At 43.3% G+C, this 20,147-nt stretch overlaps 1 protein-coding gene across 4 annotated transcripts in view; it reads left to right on the forward strand.

The window, feature by feature from the left end:
* EFCAB5 (EF-hand calcium binding domain 5) overlaps positions 1 to 20,147 on the forward strand; it is a 1,692,224-nt gene that overhangs the window by 285,201 nt on the left and 1,386,876 nt on the right. The gene's annotated exons all lie outside the window — the stretch shown is intronic.

Genomic DNA, 20,147 nt, shown 5'->3' on the forward strand with positions numbered 1-20,147 from the left:
CACACACACACACACACACACACACACACACACACACACACATACATACACACACACACACACACACACACACACAATATTTTGTCCATATGTCTTTTTATGAATGAATGAAATTGAAAATCAACTGATGGAACATAACTGGATTTTTTTACTACGAAGTTGCTGTATGATAGGGATCGGAGAATTTGCCCCTTCACCATTGTAGTGCAGTCTTGGAGTTGGTATATTTATTTAGCATGGGGCTTCCTCCGGCAAAAAAGATGCTTTCTAGTTTTATGGGGTTTTTTTTCCAGTGTTTGAAGGTTCAACAATGTATGGTGGAGATCTGAAGTAGTTAACTTCGTTTGATTAGCAACCTGTGGGTATCGGATCCGATTCGGATCCGAGCCGGCAGCTTTCCTAGCTAAAAGATCGGAGCTCCAAGCTCCTCCCCCTACCCATAATGCCCTGCCATCTCCCTCTAACCCTCATATCTCATTTGCCGCGGCTTCTGTAAGCTTCTCAGAACGAGCATCGAGCATGGTACTGTGAGTTTAGGCTTTAAAAAATTTAAATTTTCTGTCAAACTTTCTCTGTCTTTGTGAGTGTGAACTCCCTCTTGACTTAACTTTTGTGGGTAGTTTTAAACTTTTTGGTTAAGTTAAATTTATTCCCCCCCCCCCCCGCATGTGTGAAGGTGTGTGCATGTGGGCCTGTTTTCTTTTCTATAATGTCTGAAGGCCCTAAAGCTATCTTCTCTAAATGTGCCGAGTGTGGCCATAAGCTGTCCCCAGCGGATGGCCACACTCGTTGTGTTATTTGCCTGCGGGTTGATCACCTCTCTTCGGGCTGCACTATTTTTGCATCCTTCAACCCCAGGGTTTTGAAGGATAGGAGGACGAAACTTATCCTTGCAGGCCTTTTGCCCCCTGATTCCGCTTCATCGTCCTCCTCCTCGGTGGCGCCAGCCACGGCTGCGACTGCCCCACCTGCTGCTCCCAATCCCCTGGCCGGAACTCAACCTCCCTCGTTGGCCCAGGAGGAAAGGGACAGCAAAAAGGATAGGGAGATAGAGAAAGAGAGGCACCGCAGCCACAAGAGGTAGTCCAACTCTACCCCTTCGGCACCGCCGTCCAAACAGCTTGCCTCTCCCCTTAAGGTCTCCGGGCCTTCCCCCTCCCGGCTCCGTTCTCCACGTTTCTCCCTGGAGGAGGAGACCCGGTCACCTGTGAGGTTGTCTAGGCGGCCTTCCCGGCCAGCCTCTGTGGCCTCATCCAGATCAACGAGGAGTTTATCTGACGCAGACATGGACTGGATGAGCTGCAGATGGGAGTGCTCTTGCCTCCCCCCCCCTCTGGGGGGGAGCTCGACACATTTTTTGCCCCCATTGCTCCTTCTCTGACCTGCTATCGGGGTTCGGAACTGTCTGATCTGACTAGCTTCGGAGCTGGGGTGGTGTTGGCACCGACAGCTTTTCCTACTTCGGCACCGACTGTACCCTCAAGTCTGTCGGATCCGTTTTTGGATCCGAGCTCTCGGGGCCATGAGTTGAGTGTTGGGTCCGGAGGGGTTAGTGGGCCTTCAGCTCCATTAAGGTCGGAGCACACTACCCTTTTGGATCCGATCGGGTCACCTTCAGCGCCGGACCTCACGTCTGATCCGAGGGGACTGCTTTCGGATCCTAGGAAAAGCAGTTCTCCTTCGGCATTCGATGTTGTGGAGAGGGTCCTTTCAAGGGATTCGAGGCCCCAGGCTCTTGCTATGGATCCACCCGCCATTCCCAACTCAGACAGGCCTGTCTTCCATCATTCGGCCCCAGGGAGAGCCTGCGCCAACGTTCCAGATTGTTCCCGTAGAGGAACAGGACATTGTTGCTGAGGCCTCTTCAGACAACCCCCCCCCCCCGAGGAGGTCCCTCACAAACGAAAGTGCAAGAAGAGGCACTTGGACGCACCTGAGTCTCTCACGGAGGACACGGACTTTGAGGAAGGGGAAGGTTCCCCAAGGTCACCCCTCGAAGATGTCTCCTTTGGAGACATTATGGAAATGTTGCGCATTAGAGGGGGGTGGTCTGCCCAAAAAACCTTCCTCGGATGAGTCTGTGTTTCTGGAGACGTTTGACGCAGGCCCATCTACCTCTCGGGTGTCCCTTCCCGCTGACCCCCTGGTGGACCTCATAAGTGCCAGGGCATGGAAGGAGCCGGACACTGTCGAGCCAATACCCAAGAGACAGGACAGGATCCTCAGCTCTCCCATTGACAGGGCAGTTTGGAGCAAGGGTGCCCCAGTGGATGCCATGGTGGTGGCAGCTGCCACTAAAAAGGAATTAGCACAGGAGAGTTCCTCGGTGCATCCTCCAGACAAGGAGTCTCGGATGATGGACCGCCTAGGAAAGCAGATGTTCGCTTCAGTGACCTTCTCTGTAAGGTCACTGAATTATATGGCACATGTGATTTGGCTCCAGTGGGACCTGATTAAAGAGTACGCGGGGTCACCTCCAGAGTCCATGTCGGCCGAGGACAAGTGGACTTTCTCTGCTCAAATGGCCACTCTCAAGTCAATTATGCAGCTTCTCTCCCATGCTACGGAGGGAGCGGCTAGAGCTAGCGGAACGGGCATTGTCTTACGTAGACAGGCCTGGGTCAGTCTCTACGATTTTGCGGAACCCTTCAAGGCATCCTTCGCGAATGCCCCTTTTGGCGGTTCTATGCTCTTCGGCAAAACCGTCTGCGATACGCTTCTCCAGAGCGAGAAAGATGGGAAGACGTCTGCCATCGGGATCCGCTTCTCGGCTCCTCAGAGGTCCTACTCTAGGAACCAAAGAGGACAAAAGAAGATGTGGTTCCAGAAAGCTCAACAATCCCATTTTGCTCCGGATCCCTCGTCCTTCAGAGGCAGAGGAGGACAGGTTGGATGCCGGCCCAGAGGCAGGGGGGGGACTGAAGAATTTTGGGTCGAGAGAACCTTTTTCGGATCGACCCATGCAGCAGCCCTGAGGAGTTGCCCAACTGCTCCTCTCTGGAGGCAGTCTGGGGGTGCTTCTCGGAGCACCTAGCAAATTGGGAGTCCATTACGACAGATCACTGGGTGCTCTGAATCATATCCAGAGGCTATTCTATCCCTTTCCTAACTTATCCTCCCCGGTCAAGGGGACTCCCTGATGTTCCACCCGATCAGAGGGAGGCAGCAGCATCCGAAATTCGAGGGCTGCTAAGAAAAAGAGCCATCCAGCTCGTCCCCCTTGGGCAATCCAGATCAGGCTTTTACTCCAGGTTCTTTTTGGTGCCAAAAAAGACTGGAGACTTACGACCCATTTTCGACCTGTCCACACTGAACCTGTCAGTTGCCAAAGAAAAATTCCAGATGGTCACTATTCAATCCATTCTCCCACTTTTGCAGGAGAACGACTGGATGTGCTTGATAGACCTCAAGGATGCATACTACCACATTCTTATGGACAGACGATCCAGGAGGTTCCTCCGCTTTTGGCTGGGAGCCAGCCATTATCAGTTCAGGGTCCTACCCTTCGGTCTCACCACAGTCTCCAGGGTGTTCACCAAGGTCATGGCAGTTGTAGGGGCCCACCTGAGGCTTCAGGGAATACAGGTCTTTCCATACCTGGACGACTGGCTCCTAACCGCCCCCACCAGGCATCAACTCTGCTCAGGCAGGGACTATTTCTTACATCTAGCCCGTCATCTAGGGATCACGATCAACCACAAGAAATCCTCTCTGTTCAATCTACTCAAATTTTGGAGCTCATAGGGGCCAGGATAGACACTATACAATCCAGAGTCTTTCTGACAACGGACAGACTTCGCAATCTAAACCTTCACATTCTAGATATTTTACAATCATCAACACCCCCCAGCGGAACTAGTCCTGAGGGCCCTGGGATCTATGGCAGCGGCCATCAATCTGTCACCTTTTGCTCGTCTGAAGATGAGAATGAATCCTTCAATGGACATTGCAAGTTCAATGGTCCATTCTATTTCACCCCCTGTCTACACCTATTCCCCTCAGCAGGATTTGCAGGGTGTCACTTCTTTGGTGGCTCCGCTCCAGAGATCTCTGGGAAGGGCTCTCCTTCGTTATACCCCCTCCCCAAGTCACGGTGACAACGGACGCATCTCTCCTTGGGTGGAGGAGCATTGCATGGGCAGATCCGTCTAAGGCACGTGGACTTGCACAGAGACCTCATTGCATATCAATGTCCTGGAGATGAGGGCGGTGCTTCTAGCGTTGCAGGCTCTCCATCCCCTTCTTCCTTCAGGAACTATTGCAATTCAAACAGACAACATGTCAGTAGTCTGGTACATAAACAAACAGGGGGCACCCAGATCTTACCCACTTTGCAGAGAGGCAATGAGAGTGTGGGAACGGGCGATATCCACCAACCACTTTCTCATAGCAACGCAAAAAAAATCTTGCTTTTTTCCCACTTTCTGAAATGTAAGAAAGTTCAGTTACAGATTTGCTGTTCTGAACTGTTTGTAAGTTTCTAGAAGGCCAGTGCTTGCTTGGGCTAAAGGGAAGTCTCTGTGTTCACCAGTGGCAGTGGTTAACACTGAACAGCCTGCCTGTCCATGTAGGAGTGGTTACTGCCTAGAAGCTGTAGTTTTATTGGCCATTTTGGGTCAATTCTAAATTCCTTGATCTCTCTCCCTTAAAACCCTACAACTCTCTTTTTGCGCGGTTTTGCGCAATGAGCAGCATCGGGCATTGCTGCCTAAACATGTTTAGAGTATGCCAGGCTCCACAAAGTCTGCTCTTCATTTTTTCCCTTGGAACTGTTCAAACTCTCAAAGTAAGCACTCCATTCTCTTTCTAAAGCCCTGCACTTGCTCAGTTCTTATAAGGAAACACTAACTAACTAAAGCACTACACCCTCCTAGACTTCTCATAAGTACTAGGCTCCCGATTGGTCCTTCCTGATCAAGTGTAAAATCAGTTCCCTTTACTAATCTGATCAGTGAAAAACCAGTTCCGTATATTAATCTGGTATGTGCAAGGGTCAGTTTCAATTTTACTCTCCAGTCCAGCTGGTGAATCTGGGAATTTTGAGGCAATGTTACAATTGCCTTATGTACACAGAAAACCCTCTCCTCCTTCCAACAGACTCTAATACATGTGAGAGATGCAGTTACACAGCCAAACTGGAGGCAGAGCTCTCTCAACCCAAGACTGGCACAGTCAGTCAGGAGGAAAAGGTAATCACTCGCACCACAAATCAGTCTCACATAGACCTATTGCATCTTGCATACCCAACACATAAACACACAAAAACATACTCGGAGACTCTAAATAAAAACCTGCCTAAGCAGCAAAGACCTCCAAAGCAGATATCCAAGCAACAGCCACCCCTCAACAATACCCATGAATCACATATCTCACAAAGTCAGTGTGCCTCACAGTCACAGCCCTTAAGCCTAAACAACACACCAAATACATTCGTTGTAGTGGACTCTATTGTCCGGCACACTGACGTCCTGCTCACCAGACTGAACAAGGAGAAGGTCACTGTAAGCTGCCTGTCAGGTGCCAGGATCCGCCACATAACGCAAGCACTCAAGTCACTCCAAAGCAAGTACAAATATGATTCCATCATTTTCCATGCTGGTGTGAATGACCTGAGACGTACCTCCCTGGACTACATGAAAGGAGACATAGAGGAGCTCTCTGATCATGTAACCCAGGCTGGTATGACCCTGACCTTGAGTAGCATCTTGCCCTCACCAAGAATGATACCACAGTATAAAGACAAAATGATCAGTTTCAACAATTGGCTAAAATATTGGTGTCATTCAAAGGGGATCCAGTGTCTGTCAGCCTGGGATGACATGCTCGACAAGCCATGTTGCTTCGCTAGGGACGGCTTGCACCTGTCACCCTTAGGCTTTCGTATACTGGCCAAGGCTCTTGCCACCCCCATAGTGCCTTTTTTAGGCAAGGCTCAAAGGACAAACCCACCTCCATAGACAACCCAAGGATAAAAAAACTAAAGGTAATGCTACTCAATGCCAGAAGTCTAAACCTCAAGATGCACGCACTCGAGGCTGTCCTCAGTATGGAGAAAATCGATGTCTGTGCAGTAACAGAAACCTGGTTCAAGGCTCCTGTGAGCACCCCAGCACTACCAGGTTATAACTCATACCATGATTTTCGGCCCCAAAACTCGTACCAAAGCACAAAAGGAGGGGGAGTATCTATATTCATCAAAGATACCTACACCTCCAGGTTAGTGGCACTGCACGAAGCATCAGAAACCATCCACGTGCAACTAACAATGGGCAAAACTGCCTTTCAGTTTGTAGCCTGCTACAGATCACTCTCCCTTTCACAGGAACCCCACTTGGCATTCCTGAGAACACTGGAGAATATGAAGGTCTCTCCAAACACTATGTTATTGGGTGACTTCAACTACCCAAACATTGACTGGGAAAACTACTCAAGCCCAAACACCCTCGCCCAACGGGTCCTTGAATTTATAAACTTTAACGCGATGGAACAACTGGTCACCACTCCCACAAGAGGGAACAACATATTGGACCTGATCATTACCAACATGGGGACCCTATGTTCCACACCAGAGGTAAACCCCTCATTGGTAAGATCAGACCATAAACTAATTTCCCTGGACATCCATATCCCTTCCCCACCCCCAGCCAAGGAAATCACTGTAAAGAATTTCTCAAAAGCTAATTTCACACTTCTCAAGACTGAGGTGGAATCCTTCAAAGCCCCCAGGCCAGAGGATAATACAGCCCAATCTGCAGAATCCTTTACAATTGCATTCTATGAGCACCTGCAGGAATGCATGGATCGTGCTATCCCAAATAAAACCAAGACTTACTCCTCCAAAAACAGGAGACCTGTCTGGTGGACCCCGGCCATAAATAAGCTATACAACAGAAGGAGGAAGCTACTACATGACCGAGCAAAATCCCAAAAAGGGAAGGCATTTCTGATCAGTATTAGCAAGAAGCTATGAGCCCTCATAAAATCATCAAAGGCCAGTTTCGAAAGAAAAATTGCCCTAGACACTAAAGATAATCACAAGGCCTTCTTTAGTTATGTCAGGAATATGGGTGGAAACTCCCAGATATGCTCTGAATTGTTGCATAACGGTACAAAATATACCGAACCTACAGACATAGCCAGCATCCTGGCAGACAGATTCAGTACTAACTTCTCCCCCCTTTCCCCTCAAAGGAGCAAATGCCTATCCCACCTGAATGTAACCTCCCTGACATCACAGATACACAGGTGAAAGCTGCCCTCTCCAAAGCAAAAAACATAGCATCTATGGGACCGGACGGTGTCCCAGGCTGTGTCTTACATGAGCTCCAAGAAGAACTGAACCCTCACATTAAGTCACTGTTCAAACTAAGCCTTACTACAGGATATGTACCCAAAGAATGGCGTACAGCTACAGTAGTCCCACTCCACAAAGGTGGCACGACAGCAGACCCCAGGAACTATCGCCCCATAAGCCTGACTAGTCTGGTCTGTAAAGCTATGGAGCGTATTATCATGGAACTCATAAACAAAGTCCTTGGGAGCCTCCAGACACTGGACCTTACCCAATTCCGCTTTAAGGGCAGATCTTGCCTCTAAAACCTAGTTGATTTCTTTGAAACAGTTACCAAAGCCATAGATGAGGGCAAGGTAGTCCACACAGCCTACCTGGACCTCGCAAAAGCCTTCGACACAATACCCCACTTGGGCATCATAAATAACCTTACCAGCTTAAATATCAACCCCTATATCACAAGATGGGTTGCAAACTGGCTCGGGGATAGAACCCACATGGTCAGAATCGCAGGTGCCACGTCTGAATCCAAACCAGTTACAAGTGGCGTCCCACAAGGCTCAGTTCTGGGACCTCTCTTATTCGGTATATACTTCTCTGAGGTTCAGGCTAACACAGGGGGACTATGGCTGACAAAGTTCGCAGATGACTGCAAACTGGGAGCCATAATCGACTCTCCAGCTGACATAAGCATCCTCCAAAAGGGTCTCATGGAGACGGATGCTTGGTGCCAGAACCACGGCCTCAAGCTAAATGCTAAAAAGTGCATAGTCATCCCCTTGGGAAAAACAAAGTGCCCACAAATTACCACATAGTTGGTAATCCATTAAGTACGGAAGTAGTAATTAGAGATTTGGGGACCAACGTAGATCGTAATCTCTCCTTTGATAATCACGTTGCCAAAGTGGTTCGAAAGACCTTCTATATAGCCCACCTTATCATGAAAGGGTTCACATCTAGATCGAGAGGTCATTGTGCCCCTCTACTCGTCACTCATCAGGCCCATAATTGAATACAATGCCCCTTTTGGGATGTACCTTACCTGGCACCTGCAGCAACTGGAGAGACCCCAAAAGTACCTCACCAAGAAGATCATGTGCTACAAATAGATGTCCTATGCAGCTAGACTAAAGAAACTCAGCTCTACTCAGTTGCTTACCGCCTACTCAGAGGCGATCTGTGCATGACATACAAAGCCATGTCTAACCCAGAATTAATGGACATGCTCCACCTCAAAAAATCCAAATCCCTTAGAGCTACACGCTCCAGGGACTTAAACCTCAGCACAAAAATAAATAAGACATGCTGGAGGAACAGATTCATTTCCCAGAGGCTCCCCTCACTCTGGAATAAAATACCAATTCATGTTAGACATAGCCCCTTTGCTGACCCTCTTCAAGCGAAATCTGGACGAGTGGATGTGAAATCGCAAATTCACCCCTGGGAGCTCTTCTGTGTCCCTGCTCGACAGAGGCATGGTAAACTAATCTTAAAGGGCTACCTTCTGTGACCTACTATGCAGAGGCACAGTAGGCTAATCTAATAGGGAGGCGAAAGCCAAATACACTCGGGCTAGGCTTATAAATGCCCTAGGGCAGATAGCCTAGTATCTACCTATGAACTATTCCGGGTCGGTCAAACATCTTAGCGGACAGGTTGAGTTGAACGATCCTCTCACCTTACAAGTGGTCTCTGAACCCAGCAGTAGCGAAACAAATCTTCCTCGAATGGGGTCAACCTTGCTGCAATCTCTTCGCCTCGCCTTCGAACACAAAGTGCAGCGAGTTCTTTGCTCTAATTCCCCCACCAGGGGAAGCCCACAGAGATGCTCTGGTTCATGCTTGGCCATCCGGTCTTCTGTATGCTTATCCTCCTCTTCCATTGATGACAAAATTCTTGCAGAAAGCTCGTTTGTTGGGGAGCAGAGTTATCCTCATAGCCCCATTCTGGCCTCGTCAAACCTGGTTCCCTTACCTACGGTCTCCTCTAGTACATCCTCCCTGGATTTTAGATCCCAATCCGGATCTGATCTCTCATCCGTTAGGATTGAAGACCCCCGACCTGGACTACCTCAAGCTCTCAGCTTGGTTGATCCAGTTCCCTTAATGGCTAGGACTCCCGGTATATCTTCCTCAGTTAAGGCCATCCTGGTGGCCGCCCATAAACCGTCTACCAAGAAAATCTACAAGAGTAAATGGAAACGTTTCTCTGTCTGGGCGGAGCATAGGAACTTGGACCCCTTCACGGCTCCTATCCCAGCAGTTCTAGACTTTCTTTCCCATACTTTTCATCAAGGGGCTAGTGCTTCTACTATTAAAGTTCATTTGGCAGCTATTTCTCCCTACCACATTGGTAACAGTTCAGGTCCCTTAACGTCCTCCAAGATTTGCAAAACATTCATGAAAGGAACTTTTTTGTTAAGACTCCCTATTAAAGATGCGGTGCCTCCATGGGATCTTACCCTAGTTCTTCAAGCTCTGACGGGGCCATCTTTTGAACCAGCGGCTTCAGTCAACTTAAAATATGTATCTTGGAAGACTGTCTTCCTGATTGCCATTACTTCTGCTAGGAGGATATCGGAGCTTCAGGCTCTTTGCAGTAAGCCTCCATAAATCATCTTTCATAAAAACAGGGTCTCCCTCAGGACTCATCCCTCTTTTCCGCCCAAAGTGGCTTCAGAAGCCAATATCAACCAGTCCATCAATCTACCAGTCTTCTTTCCTAATTACCAAAACAGAGGAGAATATAGACTTCATTGTCTGGATGTTCACAGACAGTTACGTTTTTACTTAAACAGAACAGCAGATCTTCGAAAATCAGATCAGCTTTTTGTTTCTTTTGCTAAATCCGGTCTGGGGAAACCAGTCACTAAAGTAACCTTAGCTAGATGGATTTCCCAATGCATCCACCTCGCATACAAAGGTTCTGGTCGTCCTGAGCCCCTGAGAGTGCGAACCCATTCTACACGATCTATGGCTACTTCTGCTGCTTTCTGGTCAAGGGTTTCTTTGGATGACATTTGCTCAGCAGCTACTTGGGCTCCCTCTCATACCTTTATTACACACTGTAAATTGGATTTAATATCCAGAGGACGCGCATCTTTTGGATCTGCAGTGCTTTGGAATATCCTTCCATAAGGACCTCCCAAGTTGTTGGTAGCTGGGGACTCTGTCCCACAGGTTGCTGATCAAATGAAGTTAACTACTTCAGATAAAGAAGTTAAGTACTCACCATAACATTCCATCTGAGTAGGTCACTTCATTTGTCGGCAACCGGCCCTCCCGGACCCTTAGTTAGTTATCAAAGAATCAGGATATGTCTTTTCCAGATGACATCAGGTGGAATGTATGGTAATCCCTTCCTGTGCAGATAGAAGTGAAACAGTTTCAAAGAGCCAACTGTTTTATACTGTAAGTAACAAAACAGGTAAGAGAAGGAGATGGATTCGGTGTGTTGAATGCAAAATTATCATTTAAAAAAAAAAAATTGACAAGATTCTGAACAGCACTTATAAAAAATAACATACTGGACCAAATATCTTAAAAGGTAGTATTATACTGTGAGTATAATACATTTGTATAGTACATTTGGGTAGAATGCTGTTACCTTAAGCAGTTTTATATATATATATATATATATATATATATATATATATATATATATATATAGAGAGAGAGAGAGAGAGATATTTGAAAGTTCCTAGGAAGACTGAATTTTTGTCACTGATTGGAAGGGAGAGTCACAATTTGTGAGCTGCTGCTGAGGAAGCTTACTACTTCCTGTCAAGTATGTGCAACAGACCTTAAGCAGGGTACAGTCGAAGTACCTGAGAATCTTCAGAATACCTTTCAGCTAACAAAAGTTGTTGTTGGAGGAAGTGGTTTCCCTTTCAGCAATTTGTAGGTGATGGTCCATGGAACAAGATCTCAAAATGCAACATGCATGTGCCTACAGAAGACGGACAGGGTGGTGAAAATCTGTCTGGAGAACAAACGTAAAAATATTGTTTGATAGGTTTATGGTTTCATGGGCTTTGTTGCCATGTATATGGCCTACTAACCTTCAAGAAGCTTGTTTGTTACTGTCTTATGTTGGCATTTTCTGTTGCAAATGTACTCACCATAGTTATGTTTGAATGCTTTAAGTGAGGTGCTTGCATAGCTGTCAGCCTCTCAGTTTTCAAAATCATAGCAGAGAGCCAGCAACAGTTATAGCAGAGGGTCCAAAATTTGTAGTACTCAAAATTTGCATATGTGTAAAATTGTGCTCCTGTGAGTGAGAATACAACTTTGTAAATATACCCTTTTGCGTGGTACGTGCTAACAGGTGCAGACCTACAATGGCTGTACCACCCCATTACTCTACAAAGGAAACTGTCTATTTTCCAAATACTGGGACAATCAAAATCCTCCTATTACAGAGGATCAAAAAGTACTAGCCATAAAAACTAGCATAGAACTATCCCCCTTCAAGAAATTCTTATACACTCAATTGATGTTGAATAATAATGCCTACTATACCCCTGTAAGAATTAACAAATTTAATTCTAATAGCTCTCCTTTATGTACATGCTGTCCTGGTGTGAGAGCTGACCTTCTACATATTATGTGGTACTGCAATAATTCTCATAAACTTTGGTGTTCTCTCAAAGTGCGTCTCAAAAAAATGGGCTACTATAATTCCACGCTCTCATGGGAAACTGTTATTCTAAACATTCCCCCTCCTGGCTTGCCTAAATTTCATCTTCATATCCTAATAACGCTTTGCTTCCTCATAAAACTTTACATCACCTATAATTGGTTAGATCGCACCAAATTATGCTGGCGGGGATTTAAAGATATGGCCATTAAATATATCTCTGCCCAGAAGTTCATCATAATTGGACCTAAGAAGAGAGCCTACTTCAGTAAACTTTGGAAAAGCCTGTTTGAAGTAATCCTATGTGATTAAGCTATGGTCAAACTACAATTTTTTTTCCTACATACTTTATCCTTCGTTTGAAGGGTTTCTCTCTCCTACTGTAAGATATAAGTAGGGCTGCTAATATGTAGTAGTATACTTAGTGACACTGTTGTTTTTTTTTTTTTTCTCTTTTTAGTACTGGTAGCATTGTAAATACTGTTCAGTTTTGGCGTTTTTTTTTTTTCTTTGCTGTTAGTTTGTGTACTATGCATACTGCAAGATGTTGTACCCTTCTCCTATGTTCATTATAAACATGTTCTTTTGTTCCCTTTTCCCTCTAACTTGCTGCAAGCCATTATGTGTGTAATATTTACGTATTTTTCACTGCTTGTACCTTCATAAGTATGCATGGTTTTATTATAAAAATTATTTTTGAAAAAAAAAAAACAATGGCTGTACCACAAAAAAGTATCCTTACTGCACTGTAAAAAGATACACATGCCTGTTTTCCTGGCTTGCTGTATGAGCCAGTCATAGCTATAGTTTAGTTAGCAGAAGTATTATAAACTTTGCATATTTTTATTTGATTTGCTCACAACATGGATGTGGAACTTTCATTAAACACATTTATATTGCAGATAAATTAGTTAAAAATGCAGAAGACACCTAAGCTCTAAGCATTTCTTTAAAAAGTCACACAGCTTAAAATGTTCTTGCCCACTCGAGCTGTTTTTAATCTGAATTCTCCCTTCCCCAAGAAAAAGAAAAAAGGTATTGTTAACTTTAGTTTCATACAATACAAAGATCCAGTTAAAACAACATTCCCAAATTGTTTTGCCACCTGACCAAAATATTCCCTATAAAATCTTCCTTTTTTTTTTTTTTTTGCATGAAATGCATTTTTTTCACAGCCCTGTATCCTACCTGCTCATCATAACATTATAAAAAGTTATGCAGTGTATAATTACACACGCACCCACAAGCAGACACACTCATAACCATCAACTGGATCCACTTGTGTGACTGTGTGCACCTCGGACGTTTGCTTGTGATCACATGAATGGATAACTAAACAAATAATGGCCCAGAAATATATTTCAGTCTGCTACTTTCAAAACCGTATAGTGCATCCCAATGCAACCTCAATGTCCTCTCAATCACTTAGCTCAAGAATGAGGGACAGCTTTTAGATATTGATGTTATGTATGTAGAAAGTTGGTAGTATAGGTTTTGCATTACTAAGCATTTTCTGAAATCTATGAAGTTGGAAACTCTTATCTGTCTTTATTTGGTGATTGAAATCAACAACATTTTGCCAGGAAACCACAACTTTTATGAGGATCAGACCAAAAATACACACACACACACACACACACACACACACACACACACACACACACACACACACACACACACACACACTAGAGCAAACCAGACTATCACTGAAGAAAGACAAGATATATTCATTTGTTATAAAAAATAAAGAAAATATTAATGTAGAAATCTACCATTGGATTAGTTATAATCACAAAAGCAAGTAAATGCATGCATTTATTGTAATATGAAGAAATCTATCAGTTATAACCATAACACTGACAAAAAAGGCACATAATCTACTTATGACTGAACCTTAATACAAGAATAGCAAAATATTTACCTGACCTCCATTACGTATAAAGTGTGCAGTTGTTACACCTGAATGAAGTCAGACTCTTCTCAATTATGCCTCATTAAAAAGTCTAAAAGTTTAGGTCAGAATAATAAAGTTCAATATTGTGCTTTATCACAAAGCACTTCAATACAGCAACAAGAATCTGAACCATGAATACTTGCATAAGAAACCAGTACAAATTAACTGATATCACAAATTAAATAAATCTGTTAATATCAATACTTGGAAGCAACATGAAACAATAAGATGATTCACTGCTATAATGGAACTCTTAAAGCAGCTTGGAAAGACCAGAACAACACGAGTGTCCAAGCGTTCAATCTACTTTTTAAAACATAACAAAACAAAGCAAGCACAGTTTGTTGCATTCCAGCAGAAAAAATATATATGCTGAAAATAAAATAAATTTTGCCAAACTGCTGAAAAAATGTCAGAAAATTAATTCAATAGTATAACTCATTGACACCTATATGTGGTGTTGAATATCACAACCCTAGCAAGCTACACAACATCTTTGTATTCCAGAGCACATTCTGAAAAATCAATGTAAAAAGCATCAGATAAACAAATGTAAAAATTTGTGAACAGTAAAGGCTACTAAAACTGTACAAATAACAAAGGTATCAGTAAGAAGTATTCTTTGCAGTGGTAGTAGTCAGTTCATTCATAGGCTTTCCATAAATACTACAAAAGATTATAATTCAGACAGACCCAGAATTATATGTTTTGCTAAAGTTCCACAAAGTAACTGTCATATCTTGGAAACTGTACAATCTAGACATGTATTGTTAGAACACTTTTATAGGTTCATAGGTGTTTACTAGGCTTTAAGCCTAGCATAGCATCCCAAATCTCTGACAAGTTCTGGTACCTTGATAAGTGTAAGCAGGGACTTGGGAGGAGAAACCTTTGCAAGCAGGGGGCCTGGGAGATGAACCTTTTATAGGTTGCCTGTGTTCATAGGAGACATAGATGCAAAACCTGGGATGAATTTCCTGTCCCCCATCCAGTTCTCTAAGTTACACTTGAATTGGGTTAGGAGGAACTCTGCTTCACATGAATGGGGAGCCTGTTCCAAAGAAGGGGTAGTCTCGGGGATACATACCTGTCTCTCCAACAGGTCCTGTTTATATCACAGACCATCTTTAAGTGTTTAGAAATAGTAATTCTGGTGCTTTTTATTTTGCGGATACACAGGAGGTCCATCGAAGTAGGGTCTGACAGTGCCTTGTTTGCCAGGCATAGATCACCCCTCAATAAGCCTGTAGGAGACAGAATACAGAGTGGTCTGCATAGGATATGCTACTTACACCTTATATTCTTTTAATGAGGAACCGCTGTGGATGTTCCATCTGTTGGATATGCCTGGTTAGGTACATACCAAAGGGGGCATTGTACTCAATGATAAGTCTGATGAATACAGTGGAACAGTGACAGATTGGACCTAGATGCTATACCTTTGTTTATAAATATCACACCATAAAATAATTTCCTCACAACTGTGAATGGGTGTGCCTTCCTTGAAGGCTGGGCGTCGGGCAGGCAGCTCGGCACCGTAAAAATCCACTGCCAATCATCAGCGGACTGGAGTTCCGCTGTGGCGACCCCTAACCGGGAAAAGCCAAAATACTTTTTTTGTAGGCATGTGATGGTCAATGGCTATATTGCTTGTTAACTTGACATAAACTTTCACATGACAGCAAGAAATTCCTCTCTGGGTGCAAATTGAGTTAGTTACAGAAATATGAAAGCATTTGCTTAATTGTATAATTTGAAATATAAAGAAAACTGAACATCTCTCAAGATGCAGCACAACTTACTGTGCAAATATCAGTGATAGTTTTCTTCAACATCTAAGGTTTTATCTGATGCTGTGCAATAGTGTATGTCAGCTGTTTTTTTAGTGAGATATAAATAGACATTGAAAATGAATTTTCCTTTGTTTCATCGTGGCATTTCACACTATACCCCTCAACAGCATGTAGGTCTTCCAGTTATGAAAATATGAACATAACTATGAAAATATGAATAAGGGGCAAATTTAATTAATTTTGCTACTCCAGAATACCCTAGTTTAACAGTTTTCATTTCATTTTGTTAGTGCCCTTTCTAATACTATTATTAGCTGGTAAGTCACTTAATTAAAAAATCCAGACCCTAAAAAAGTTTGAATGCCATAAGGAGCTATGTATGCTAACTGAAAGTATGCAAAAAAGGTGCTATATCACTGAGTGCTATAAATGGTCAAATGCATTGATGTAAATATAGTCAAGCTGGAAGTCAGATCACACAGAGAAAATCTTGAGATTTCTTGTTTTACTAGAGAAACTGGAAGCAATAGATTGAATTAAAGTACAAATAATCAACTGCACTAGTATTCCTCATTAAGATTTGTTACCTGAAAGGGCACCATATATATGCTCCAAAGGTAACCATGAGAAAGAAGCCAAGACCTATATTAATAAAGAAAGAGCTAATCATGACAAAATATTTGGAGTAAAGAACAAGTATTAAAAAATGGGGAATTGAATGTTTGTGGAAAATAATTATTCACTGTATACTAGGCAGAAGAGAAGCAAGTTTGGCCCAGCAAATGGGGAGCGTGAAGAGACAGTTGTGAGATTCAAACTGCTATATCCAGTTCTCTTTAGAATATTTTTCCTAGAGGATCAAAGACATTTTTGAATGCAGAACACACTAAGGTAGAAATAAAAAAGTTTACCCAACAAAGAATGAGATAGCACATTGAAGGGGACCCAGCTTCTTATCCTTCTGACAGTAACAAACTCCATAGAAAAAACTTATCAGTAAAACTGTTTGCATTGTTCCAAAGGAAATCATTGAATGACAGAAAAAAAGACCCAGAGCTGACTAGAAAAATCAAGAGTACTTTGTACTAACCAGAGACTGGTGTTAGGTGGCCGAGATAATGTGGAAGAAGGCCAACAATAATATGAAATTAGGAAATTAATGAAAAATTGTAGAATGTATTTTCCAAAAGATGTAGTTTAGACATGAGAATTGTATTTATTTATTTATTTATTTGCATTTGTTAACCGGGTTGGTCCAACTGGGTAAGAATTACCCTTTTTCAGTGGAGACCCAAGGGGAAAAGCCCCAAAAACACTGGACGTTTGTTAAGTAGGTTAAAGCCATGCCTATAATGCACACTACAGTCAAAGTAAGGGTCCTCAGCCATCATGTAAACATTCTGTTAAAACACCACCAGCAGCTACATACACATAGTAATATTATATATCCAATGCCTCCGCTGCTAACGGCCTGGGAGGACATGGTTGACAGACCATGCTGCTTTGCCAGAGATGTTCTGCACTTACCTCCTCTAGGCTTTTGGATATTGGCAAAGACCTTTTCCACCCCCATCGCGCCTTTTTTAGGCAATGCCAAACTGATAAACCTACTGACTTAACTGAACCAGTGAAAGGATATCTGAAGGTGGCAATGCACAATGCTAGAATTCTTAACAAGAAACTCCACTCGATGCAAACCTTCCTCTCCCTGGAAAGTGTAGACATATGTGTATTAACAGAGACATGGTTTAAAGTTGCTGAAAGTACCCCAGCAATGCAAGCTTGTAATGCCTTTCACACCTTTAGACCAACTACTGTACAGGAGGGAACTAAAGGTGGAGGAGTGTCCATCTATATTAAGTCTAATCTCACATCCAGACTAGTTAAAGTGCATGACCCACTGCAGCTAATAAATGTGCCATTCACCATAAACAGGGTGTTGTACCTGTTGTTCCATATCCTTGCAACATATAGGTCCCCCTCCCTGTCCCAGGAAACCCATACTACCTATCTCAATGTACTAGAGTCCCTCACATTCAACACAATATGAACTTCATGGGGGATCTCAACTACCCCTCTATAGAATGGGAATCCTACACTCTTCTGATGCACAAGCCCACTGATTCCTAAACTTTGTTAGTACTAACATCCTGGATCAGTTGGTTCAGTTTCCTTCCAGGGATACAAACTTCCTTGACCTTGTACTAACTAACATGGGGGAGCCAATATTCTTCACCCAATGTAATATCTTTGCTCATCAGATTTGACCATTAGACAGTAATGCTTGAAATAAAAATTTAATCTGGAACTGCAATAAAACCAAAAACTTTTAGGAACTATTCCAAGGTTAACCTCTTTACTAAGCAATATCTTGTCTAAATTCCAAGCACCCCCAAACCCAATAAACACCATACACTGATCTATTTACAAAATCTCTGTACAGCCATCTTGATAGCTGTATAGAGTGAGCTATACCATATTGTATTAAGAATAAGACAAACTCAAAAGACAAGCCACTCTTGTGGAATCACAATTTCATTCGGTTATTGAACAAAAGGAAAAAAAAATCTAGACAAAGCATAGGAGGAACAAAGCCATGCATACTAAAATTCCACTGCCCAATCTAAACAGGCAGCTAAGAGGGTAATTAATACTTCAAAGGCTAAATTTGAAGAAAAATAGCGTCTCGGGTAAAAGACCACCACAAAGCTTTCTACAGCTATGTTTGCAACCTCAGATAAATTATACAACAATGCATAGAACATATCACCCACACTGAACTGGAGGCCATAGCCAACCTTTTGGCTGATAGGTTCAGCTCAAATTTCTCCCCCCGATAGTCCAAAGGAAATATCTCATAATACAATCCACCCAACCATTACTAGGGAACGGGTCATCAATGCATTTTCCAAAAAACACTGCATCTGTGGGCCCTGATGACATCCCAGAATGCTTAATAAATAGCATGAAACATGACCTCACTGGTCCATTTGAATCAGTTTTCAATTGGAGCCTTCAGTCAGGTTTTGTGCCCAAGGAATGGAAGATGGCTACAGTCATTCCCCTGCCAACGTAGGTACAATCACTGATCTGAGTTACTACAGGCCTATAAGTCTTACCACCCTCATATGTAAGGCCATGGAAAGAATCATCATGGACATGATAAATGAGGACATAGGTAAACTGCATACGCTGGACCCATCACAGTTTGGCTTTGTTAAAGGAATGTCATGCTTATTAAATCTGGTGGACTTTTTTAGAGGGTCATCAAAGCATTGAATGAAGGTAAGACTGTGCAGACACCTTACCTCAATCTGGCCAAGGCTTTTAATACAATACTCCACTCAGCCAGACTACTCTGCCAGAAATAGTGGATGAGCAAATTGGTATAACTAAGGATACAGTACGTCACTCTGGCATTATAGACAAGTTCACTAATTTAGCTATTCACCATTTTATCACCCACTGGTTAGCCAACTGGCTCACTGATAGGACCTGGGAGGTCAAAACAGGTGAGGCCACCTCCCCCAAGAGACCAGTCACTAGCGGAGTCCCCCTCGTTTTTAGCATCTATTTCTCTGAAATGGAAGCAAGTCCTGAAGGCGTATGGCTGACTAAGTTTTCAGATGATTGCAAGATGGGGGTGTTATCATCTACTCCCCTGAAGACACTAGCATCCTTCAGGAAGGTCTATCTCTGACTAACAAATGATGCCAAAGTCAGATCTTAAACTCAATGCTAAGAAATGCTTAATTGTACCCTTTGGGAAGTCAACTATCCTGTCTAATTACAATGTTGATAATACACCCCTAAGAACTGATCAGTGGTCAGGGATCTGGGTACGCATGTAGACAGTAGCCTTACCTTCCACCACCATGTGACCATAGTAGTGAAGAAATCCTTTTATATTGTCCAACTTATAAGTATGAGCATGGCATCTAGGTCCAAAGGGGTCGTTTTTCCCATTGTACTCTGCCCTTACCATACCAATGATAGAGTACAATGCTCCCTTTTTATATGTACTTGACCAGGCATATGCAGCAACTAGAGCAAGCTCAAACGTTCCTTATAAAAAGAATACAAGGTGCAACAAACCTGCCTTATGCAGGGTGCATTAAAGCCCTTTCCGTCTACTCAGTCTCCTATAGATTGCTTAGGGGTGTGATCTATGCTTTTCTTACAAGGCATCCTCAAGCCCACACTTTTGAATCTCCTACATATTCATAAGTAAAATGCAAACACCACACTTATGAATCTCCTACATATTCGCATGTCAAATAGTACCAGAAATATAAGGTGTAGGGATGTGCATTTTGTCTAAGCAGAACATGCTCAAGAGACCTATATATATATATATCCCTGAGACTGCCCCTCCTATGGAATAGGCGTCCCATTCATGTGAAGCTGAGTTTGTCTGTTACCCAGTTTTAGCACAACCTAGACAAGTGGATGGGGAATGGGAAATTTACAC

Source organism: Protopterus annectens, chromosome 13.part0, assembly GCF_019279795.1.
Source record: "Protopterus annectens isolate FY-2018-M chromosome 13.part0, PAN1.0, whole genome shotgun sequence".
Classification (NCBI taxonomy): domain Eukaryota; kingdom Metazoa; phylum Chordata; order Ceratodontiformes; family Protopteridae; genus Protopterus; species Protopterus annectens.